Genomic DNA, 11080 nt, shown 5'->3' with positions numbered 1-11080 from the left:
TTTCTTTCCCAGTCTCTTTGTCACTTGTGTATAGGAAGGTTGCTGGTTTTTGTGTGTTAATTTTGTATCTTGCTGCTTTGTTGAACATGTTTATCAGCTATAGAAGTTCCGGCAACAGATTTTAGGGTCTTTTATCTGCAAATAAAGATTCTTTTTCCTTTCCTGTTTGTATTCCTTTGATCTCTTGTGTTGTCTCACTGCTTTAGCTAAGACCTCAAGTTCCTATATTAAACAGATATAAAGTGTGAACACCCTTGTCTTATTCCCAGTTTTAGTGGAAATGCTTTTAGTTTCTCCCCACGTAGGTTGATGCTGGCTTGCTGTATATTGCCTTTATCATATTGAGGTAAGTCCCTGTATCTTTAGTCTCTCCGGGACTTTTATGAAGGATGCTGGATTTTGTCAAAGGTCTTTGCTGCAACTAATAATCATGTGCTTTTAATCCTTCAGTTTGTTTCTATAGTGGGTTACATTCATTGATTTATACTGTTTTACCATCCCTGCATTTCTGGGATGAAGTCTACTAGATTGTGGTAAATAGTCTTTTGTGTGTGTTCTTGGATTTGGTTGGTATTTTATTGAGCATTTTTGTTGTGTTCATAAGGAAAATTGGTCTGTAATTTTCTTTGTAGGGTATTTGTGTGGTTTCAGTATCAGGGTAAATGTGGCCTCATAAAAAGACTGAGGCAATGTTACTTCAATTTATATTTTGCAGAATAATGTGAAGAGTATTGATGTTAACTCTTCTTTGAAGGTCTGTTAGAATTCTTCTCTAAACCCAGATGACCCTCTTTTTGTTGTTGTTTTTATTGGAAGTACTTTTAATTACTGTTTCTATTTACTAGGTTTTATGGGTCTTTTAAAATTGTTTGTATGATCTTGATATAACTTTTGTGGGTTGTGTATATCAGAAAAACTATTAATTTCTTTTAGGTTTTTCCAATTTGATGGAGTACAGATTTTTAATGAATGCCCTTACGACTTTTTAGATTTCTATTGTAATGTCTATTGTTGGTCCATTCTATATCTCTTGTATGTTTCTTGTATGTCTAATGTATGTCTATTGTAATATGTATTGTAATATGTAAATGTAAATGTATGTCCCTGTTTTCATCTCTAATTTTATTAATTTGGTCTTTTAGTTAATTTGGATAAAGGTTTGTCAATCTTACTGATTTTCTCAAAGAATCAACTCTTTTATTCTTTGTATTGTTTGGGGATTTTTGTTGTTGTTATTGTTTCTTTTTTATTGATCTCAGCCCTGTTTAATCATTTCTTGCCACCTACTCTTTCGAGTGTTATTTCTTCTTTTTGGTCTGCCACTGATATGAGCTCTCATCTTATTTATTAATGCATTTTCTGCACTTATTACTATGAACTTACCACTTAAAACTACTTTCATTTAGGTCCCATAAATTTAATTATGCTGTTTTTTCATTTTTATTCAATTCTAAAAAAGTTTTTTTTAATTTCCTTCTTAATTTCTGTCTCAACCCGTCTTTTCTTTCAGCTCAGTTTCCTCGTTTGCATCTTTTTTGTGGCTGATATCTAGCTCTAGTCCATGGCGGTCAGCTAAGATGCAGACTGCTATTTCAATTTCCTTATATCTGTTGGGACTTGGTTTGTTGTCCACACATGTGGTCGGTTTTGGAGAAAGTTCCATGAGCTCCTGAGAAAAGGGGCACATGCTTTTGTATTTGGGTAAAATGTTATGTCTGAATCTACTATGTCCATTTGATTTATGATGTCATTTAACTCCAGCATTTCTGTCTAACTTTTGTCTGGATATCTACTGGCAAGAGTTGGGTATGGAAGTCACCCAGTATCACTGTGTGAGGGTTAATATGTGAGTTTTAGCTACAGTAGTGATTCTTTTATGAATTTGTGTGCCTTGTGTTTGGTGCATGAATGTTTAGAAATGTGATATCTTCTTGGTAGATTCTTTTCCTTTGATGAGTATATAATAACCTTCCCTATCTCTTCTGATTAGTTCTGATTTAAAGTTTATTTTGTCGGATATTAAAATGGCTGCCCCTGCTTGTTTCTTGAGTTCATTTTCTTGGACTATCTTTTTCTATCCTTTACCTTGAGGTGATGTTTAATCTTGATGGTCAGGTGTGTTTCTTGGATGCAGCAAAAATATGGATCCTGTTTTCTAATGCAAGCTGTAAGTATATATCTTTTTATTGGGGAGTTGATATCATTAATATTAAAAAGTTATCAATGAGCCATGTTTATTGAGTCCCGTTATGTTGTAGTTACAATGTGTGGGTTTTCCTCCTATTTTTGATTTGTTAGTATGGAATTATTTATTTTTGTGTTTTCTTGGGTGTGTTTAACCTCTTCAGACCTTCTAGTGCTTTTTGTAGAGCTGGATTCGTAGAAATTGCTTACATTTAGTTTTATTATGAAATGGTTGTTTGTTGGTTAGTTTTGGTTTGGTTTGGTTTGGTTTTGTCCATTGTGACTAAATGTTTTGATAAGTACAGTAGTCTAGGCTGTAGTTTCTTAGAGTTTACAGAACATCTGTCCTGGCCCTTTTGTTTTTTTAGTCTCTATTAGAGTCAGGTGTTATTCTAATAAGTCTGCCTTTATATGGTCTTTTGCTTTAAACATCCATATATATATGGAGAGAGAGAGTTTTGATTATTATATGCCATGAAGGGTTTCTTTTCTGGTCCTATTTGGTGTTCTGTCTGCTTCTTCTACCTAAATAGGCAAACTTCTATAGCAGAAATTTTCTTCTATGAATTTGTTGAAAATACTTTCCTTTGACCTCAGTTTCTTCCCCCTCACCCCATTCCTGTGATTTATAGATTTTTTTTCATAGAGTCCCAGATTTCCTGGAGGTTTTATGCCTAGATTTTTGTTTAGAATTAACATTTTCTTTGACTGCGGGATCCATCTCTTCCACCTTGTCTTCAATGCCTGAGAGTCTCTAGTCCAAGACTTAAATTTGGTATGTGAAGGTTACTTCTGTGGTTTTTGATTGACTTCCTAAAATTTTTTTCTGGTCTTATTTTGGGTTTCCACTGTTGTTCTTTAGTTTATCTTTGTTGAATTCCACTTTGACGCTGCGAGGGTTTTTTTTTTTTTTTTTTTTTTTTTTTTTTTCATTATTTAATTCTATTGTTCATGTTTTCGCAGACTTCATTATGGGATTTATCCATATCCTCTTTAAGATCTTGGATATATTGCTGTTCTTGTGCTTCAACTCTTAGCCTACTTTAGTAGGGTTACTGTGTTCCAGTGGAAGCACGTTATCTTGGTTGTTGATGTTCGTATGTTTGTAGAGGAACCTAACCCAGACGAGGGGAGGGAAGAGTCACCCACAAACAGGCTCTGAGTGAGACAGGCAAGATAGTAATTCTGGGAAGGAAGGACAGTGAAGGTTGCCAACCTGAGTCCTCTCCTGGTGTGACTGTGGGAGTTCCAGGGAGGAAGCCTGCAGAAGGAGCAAAGCTGGGTCCACACCAAGGTTCAGTCAAGTCCGAGAGAACAGAGGTCCTGTGAGTGGAGAGGCACCTGCAAACCTCTTTCTTGTCATTTTATTTTCTCAAGATAGAGTTTCCTGTATCCCAGCCTGGTATTCTGAACTTTGGGTCCTCTACTTTGAGAGTTCTGGGTTACAGGTATGTGCCACAACATCCAGTGTATACAGCACTAGAACTAGAGCCCAGGGCTTTGTGTGTAATAAGAAAGCACTCTTCCCAGGGAACCATGGCTCCAGGTCCACAGCCTATGTGACTATCTTCAGCACAGCAGGTTTTATGGTCAAAGCTGGTCTAACAAATACTGAGTTCTGAACATGAATTACAAAAGCACTTCCTAAAAGTGGACAAGCTGACGTTGAAAGGAGGTGACACAGTTCTTTGTCCCCTTTACATATGATGCACTCCATAAAGCAACAGCTCCCCCCACCACGAGGTGTATTTGTTTCTGAAGCACACAGTGTGTGTATTCTTTTTTCAATGACAGTTACCATCTGTTTTATACCTTTTTTGAAAACCAGTATAGCAAGCTGAGGGAGTAGAAGTGAGCAGAATTGAAAAGAAATAGATTCAAAGTTCAAGATTTTAGATAGCCATGTATACCAGAAATAAAACACTAGATAGTCTCCAAGGAATTGGAAAGTTTTTCATTGGTCCAGATGCTTTTTACCAAATGTGGTTTTACCAATGTTACTCCTTACCCACTTTCTAATCATTGGAAGCAATATTCAGAAACAGGAATTCTGTTTGTGGGCATAGCACAGGAAACTGCATCTGACAATGTGCCCAGACCCTGCTTTGGGTGCCATCCACAGACTACCTTTGTTGGTGGCCTCTGACTAGTACCAACTTCTGTGACCATCTCTCTGAAGAGAGTTGCTGCCCCCTCCCCGCTTCCCCACCATAGTCTATTATCACCAGTCACAGTGATGCTCTGCTGAGCCACCAGGGGGCAGTGTACTCCCTGTGGCCTAAGTGAAAATAGTTGCAGGGTAACCAACCACTCAAACTGAAATGGCCTTGGCTGGGGCTAGGCCTTCAGGAGCCAGAACACGCTGTTGTAGTTGTCTCAGGACATCTATGGGTTGCTCAAAACAGTTGTGGTGGCCTAAGTGGCCGTAGGCTTGACTGGCAATCCTTTGGCTCAAGGCAGCAAAGGGGAGTCCAACAGATGCTAATTGGAGATCCAAATCATCCCCACCTCCCACCATCTTTTACTGACTAGCAGGAAGATGAACATCAGAAGAAGTGCTTACTGTAAGAAACTAAAGAACTTAACATGAGCACTAGCCATGACTTTAAGTGTTTTGACAGGGTTTAACTTCTGCCTAAACATCCAGGAAGATGGATTTTCCCTCTTTATCTGCCCCAGTCTGACTCTATCATCAGCCTCCCACACCCATTTCCTGCCTCTCCCTGGCCTGGGCTGAGTGACTCCCTCTGCAGTCAGTCAGCTCATGCTGCCAAGTTAGTCCTGCAGTCTGGTTAACAACCCAGACTTATTCTTGACTTTTGTGGTGACTGGGAGGAAAGACGCAGGCAAGGTGGCACCAGTTCCTTTGGAGGTCTCTCTCCCTATGTCCTCACATGCTCCATAGCTTTGTGGCAGTGTCCTGGGCTCTTCTTAGGACACTAGTCACGCTGTATCAGGGCCCACTTACACATCCACATTTCACTGTGCTGACCTCTCTAACGGCCTCCTTTCCGTACGGTGACACAACGAAGAACTGGGGTCAAGACTCTGATGTGTGAACACAGAATCTGTCCTTGACAGAGCTCCAGCCAGGGACTTTCCAGCCAATAAAGACTTTTCTAACTGTTCAATTCTCGTTAGTAAGATCACCTCCCTAGTACCTTACAGGAACCCTCGAGTCTGCCAAAAGTACTTTTTGTTTGTTGAGCCACTCCTGCAGGCTGGGCAGTTCTGGGGGACCAGTGTGCAAACCCTGATGAACCTCACACGGACCAGCTCATCCCCATTCTTCTGTATGTTTCTCTTCTCTGGTCTCACAATGAATCCAGCTCCACCCTCTCTTATCCCTCCTTCTCCCTTTATGAGTCCCAGATGCGGTGGCATTTTTAGAATTTTTGGTTTTTTTAAACACACACACACACACACGCACACAGAGACCCACCCCACACACACACACACAAACAGAGAGAGAGAGAGAGAGAGAGAGAGAGAGAGAGAGAGAGAGAGAGAGAGAGAGAATATTATAAGACTATTAATTTAAATAGGAATTTCATTTAAATCCCAGGTGTGGGATACAGGGCTACTTCAGATTGTCTCCAACAGATGGCTATGATTTGCCATGTGCTCTAGCAGGAACGTGATTTTGCCAGTGGCAGATCATTTCTATGATCGTGTGACATAGGGAATGCTGGGAACTTCTCAGAAGGTATATACATGCTAGGACCCTGAGAGGCAGGGCAGTTGTTGTTAGTTGTGGTTTGTTAAGTATTCATACAAAAAGGAGGAAGAGGAAGAATATGAGGAGGGGAAGAGAGAGAGGAAGAGAGAGGGGAAGAAATCAGATATTCTGATGGCAAAGATCAAACTTGCTCCAAGAAACTCAAACTCGACCCCCTTAATCAGCAGGAGGTAACCTATCATAACACCACCCCCTTTCCTCTCTATCCTTTTATCTCTCATACCTAGTGTTACAGGGTTGGAAGGGTGGAAAAAAAGAAGTGGAGAAGGATGGAAGAAGAATCCACAAAGTAGCAAAAGATGATGATCCCCAGATGTAGGATGATGTCATTATGCAGCTAGGCAGGTCCAGGCTATCACTGAATGAGAAGGAAGAGTGGGCAGGGGAAAAGTCTAGATAGAAGAGGAGGAGAAGCAGGGATAATCAAGATGAAGCTGAAGGAGGAGGCTCTAGACTCAGGTGCTCTTAATTGGCAAAAGGTAGATATGATTATTTCTAAGGGTTTCTATGGGTCAATGTGTTTTTTTTATCTAGATGGATGGTTTACATCTTCGTCAAATGGTTGTGAGCTTATTGTGTGGATGTATTGTGGGTTGAGAATTTAACATATGAATCTGATTGATAAATTGTTGGTTATTGAGTCATGATTTTACCGGGCTCTGTGAGCAAAGATCCCGGCTGGTAGAGAAGCAGCTGGGGTGAGCAGTTCCTGGCTAAGTGGCCTGTGGCTCCGTAAGGATACACTCAGAATGACATGTGGGAAATAGTAGATCCATTTTTTTAACATTTATCACAATACACAGTGACCTAGAGTCCAGGACAAACTCAGCTTCCTCAGACTCAGTACCGCCCCAGGCTCTTGCCCCCATGACAGCAGTTATTTCGGACTAAGCTTGCTCTTGGCCCTCACCAGTTGGCCTTGCCTTACTTATTTGTGACAATATGAGCACATTCTGATCTGTAGCTGCATTCTCTACATCCTGCCGGTTACCCTCGCCTTGTCCTGCTATCCCCTCTTCCCAGCCTGGGACTAGGGATGCTCCTCTATCTTCTTTTGCTTTAGCATTATCATTTGTTCTTGCTGTCATTTACTTTTGCTTAGCTTAAGACATCAGGAGGGTGTGTCACACTGAGGTCCCTTCACACTGCCATTGTTCTCAGAGAGATGTGAGACACCCCAAGACTCATGAAGGTCACTAATCCCTGTGTTCTCTTGTCCTCGGCAGTTCTTTGCCTAATCCAGTGACACTGCTGAGGACAGACTGGCCCAGCAGAGGCACACCTCCAACAGCTGCTCTAAGAAGAACCTAGACTCATAAATATGGCCATTGTGGGCTGGAGAGATGGTTCAGTGGGTAAGAGCACCTGCTCTTCCAGAGGTCCTGAGCTCAAATCCCAGCAACCACATGGTGGCTCACAACCATCTGGAATGGGATCCTATGCCCTCTTCTGGTATGTCTGAAGATAGGTACAGTATACTCATATAAATCTTTTTTTAAAAAAAATAAGACCATTGTGCACAGAGCCCAGATCTATATTGTTCCTGGACTGGATTACAGACAGCAGTTCCTAGCAGGGAGACCCTGTGATTGCTAGCACATCACACCAAGTGTCTCATTTTGCCAATCAAATATCTATATCACACACACACACACACACACACATGGGGGGGGGAGGAAGGGAAGAGCATTAGACATGAAAAATGAGGTTTGCACCCCAGGGAGAAGATTTAGTTAGCTGGTAGATAGTCCATGAGAACAGAGATGGGTAACTCGAAGGAAGAACCATTCTGGGTGAGAGAGGGACACAGTGAGGGACTGCTAGCAATGTGAGTCAAGGTCAGGATGTAGACATGTAATAAAATGACAAAAAAGGGAAAGAGCCTGAGCAGAGTTCATAGTCCTCAGCGGGCACAGCATGAACCCCGGTGTGCACCTAGAAATGCAGGAGTGGGGCTTCAGAAGGTTTTCAGATTTCTTCACTGAAATGCCAGTGGGGCTGGCATCAGCCTTTTCAACCGCAGCCAGCAAGCAGTAGCTTTAAAATCCTGATAGAAAATTGCTGTCAACAAGGAACTCTGTACCAGTTAAATAGTCATTCAAGAATTAGATGAAAATAAAGGGGGTACATTCATAAGCTTAAGGAGAATAGCCCAGAAACGTCTGCCAAGGGAGCTACTCAGCAGAGGCGTTTTAGCTGGATAATGAGTGAGCAAGAAAAATGGCAAGATAGGTTCCTACACACAGTTAACTACTGAATACAAAAACCAATTTGATGGGTTTTTAAGGGAAATGAAAACTTAAGACAGCAGAGGGATGGAGCAATGGGCTGAGACGGTGCTGGGCTGGAGTACCCAGTGGCTCCCCAAGGTGCCAATGGACAGCAGTTCCCAGCAGGCGGGACCCTGTGATTATCAGCACATGAACATTACACCAAGTGTCTCATTTCACCAATCAAATGTGTATATGTCCAATTTTAGATAAAATTCTATTTTTCTAGTAACAGGGAAGATGGAACGTGTGTGTGTGTGTGTGTGTGTGTGTGTGTACATATCTGCACACATATATGGGTGGATATATTTACATGTGGAGAGGGTGAATGTCAACTGTGGGTGTTCTTCCTATGGAGTTGTCAATCTTATTTGTTGACACAGGGTCTCTCTCACTGGCTTGGAGCTCTCAAAGTGGTTTAGGCTGGCTGGCCGATGAGCCCTCGGAATCCACTTGTCTGTCTCCCAAGAGCAGGGATTATAGACATACACCGCTATGCCTGAACTATTAAATGGATTCTGGGTTCCCATGAGTGTGTGGCAAGCATTTCACTGAAAGTCACCAGAAAGGGGGCTCTCTGATGGCATGTGAGGCCAGGCAGGAATGGCCTGCTTACTCTGCCTGCTAAAAGCTCCTCCCTGCACCTCTTGACCCCAACCTTTATTAACCTGTAACCAAGAGAAGACTCAGGGGAAATTCCATGACCAGCACCCATCTCTGCAGTGTTGATGGGACATCAGGAGACATTTGATCAGAGGGCTACTAGACTTCACAGCTCTTGCATTTTCTAGGTTTTATCGTTTTCTTGTTTGGGGATATTTTCTTACAATTTGCTCCCATCTCACTTTCAGTTCCAAGGAATTTATTAGTAAACGAATTGAAAGCCTACCATTCAAATTTATTATGGCACCCATATGGGGAATACTACGGGACAATTCTGTGGAATTGGTTCTCTCCTACCTAGGTTCTAAGAATGAACTCATCTCGCTGGCCCAAATAAACCGAATTTGATGTTTTAGATCTAGACTTCCACTTTGGTTCTGCCTTATACCTTCAGTTCCGGCCTGATTCACTGCTTCAAAAATGTTTAGCAAGATTATACGAATGGACACGCCAGCAAACGGCGCAATTCAATGCCCAGGCCAGTTCATTTCTGATTGTTTCCCTTAGATTTGATCACGTGTCAATTACTCATTAAAAACTGTAGAACTAAGTTTGCTAAGATCTCAACTTCTATCCTCCAGAAAGGAGTGACCCTTATCACCTCATTGCTCAGGATCATCTGGGATCCGCAGCAGGGCTTCTATCCCCATCAGATCTGGTGTTAAGGCAGTTTACCATGTTCCCATAATCTCTTTTCAGGAGGGATCCCTTTTCTCTAAAGGATGATGTGGTTTAGGGTATATGGAACTGGTTGACCTGCCTCCCAAAATGCCCTGCCCAGCAGGTTTCTAAATGGGAAAGGGCAACCTTTGAGTTTCCACACTAAGAGGGTCTGTGCAGAACCAAGCCCCGCTACAAAAAGGGATGCCTCTTGGCAGCAAACCTTGCACCAGCCTGGGACGCTAAGAGCGTGGCACTGCGGCTACTGCTTCTGCGCAGGCGCGAGGGGCAGCGGTCAGCCCCAGAGGCCTGAGGCCGGAGGGTCCGTTGCCCTGGTAGGCGGTCTGGTCTGGAAAAGCATCGGTTGACCTCCCCGAATCTACCAGCCCCTCCTCTCAAAGTTTCTTTCTGGCCTTGTCGCCCACCTCCAGCATAAGAGGCGGTAGGCGCACGCGTACCGAAGCCATTCCACCCAGACCCATGGCTTGGCGCCCTCCGTCTCCGTACCGCACCAGCGTCTCCGTGGCGACCGTGTATGCCACGCGATTCCCTCGTTTGTTAGGCGGTGCCTGAGCCTCTCGGAGGCGGGGCAGCCAACGTGTCTGGGCGGAGTCACAGGTGGGCGGGGAGGAGGAACGGGGCTGGAGGGTGGGATAGCTGTTACGTCAATCACCGCTGGCCCGCTGGAGTGGGTGGGACCCACCACCAAGTTGCGGGGCGGGGGTCATAGACTGGCGGGCGTATGGTCTCCTGGGGGGTCCTGTGAACATCGGCCTTTGATGGCGCGGTGGTGGGAGAGACTATGACTAGGCCCCCTTGCCCCTTTACAGTAGCCGTACCTGGGAGGATGGGAATTGAGGCCCAAAAGTCGAGCTCCCCCTAACCCAGCCCAGTGTGGAAACAGCATCACCGGTACCCTGCCTCCCTCTCATCCACACACTTTCCACCAATGCTTGGAAGATTTTAAAAGTATTTTCCGGCTAAGCAAAAGCATTGTTGAACTAAGATCCAAGATTGTCATTGCCCAGGCTTTCCCCAGTGCCTACCTGGATACCTCCTTGGTCTGGTCTGGGCCAGAATGGGAGCTAGGGGCTGGCTTCCTGAATTCAGAGTCTTAGAGACAAGAAGCAGAAAAATTTCTAGGGTGGAAATAGGAAACTGTCTTACCAGAAACCGCTCCCCATTTAGCAGGTGGTTAGCAAACTTAAGAAGTCCCCCCTCTGTTTTTATCCTGGATGCTTGTTTCTACTGGTATTTTCCAGTTAAACTGTAGTCAGGTGGCTACTTGCTTGTCTCAACACTTTGGAGGCAGGAAGATCAGGGATTAGAAGCTTGCCACAGTGAGTCTGAGGCTAGCCTGGGGTTCTTGAGCCCCCCCCAAATTCACAATCATCATTTTCTTCTTCAAACTTGGTGGTACAGTGTGAGGAGCAAAGAATTTACCCATTACTTTCTTACGGTACAGTATTTACAAGTTTAAAAGCTAAATTGCTTTTTCAGCAACTCGGGCTCCTACAGATATGTACTCTAGCTATTCTGCCCCCTCCCGGCCCTGTGTGACTTC

Source organism: Micromys minutus (assembly GCF_963924665.1).
Source record: "Micromys minutus genome assembly, chromosome: 2".
In the NCBI taxonomy this organism is placed as follows: domain Eukaryota; kingdom Metazoa; phylum Chordata; class Mammalia; order Rodentia; family Muridae; genus Micromys; species Micromys minutus.
The sequence above is the reverse complement of the archived record's forward strand: the minus strand, read 5'-3'. Positions refer to the sequence as shown.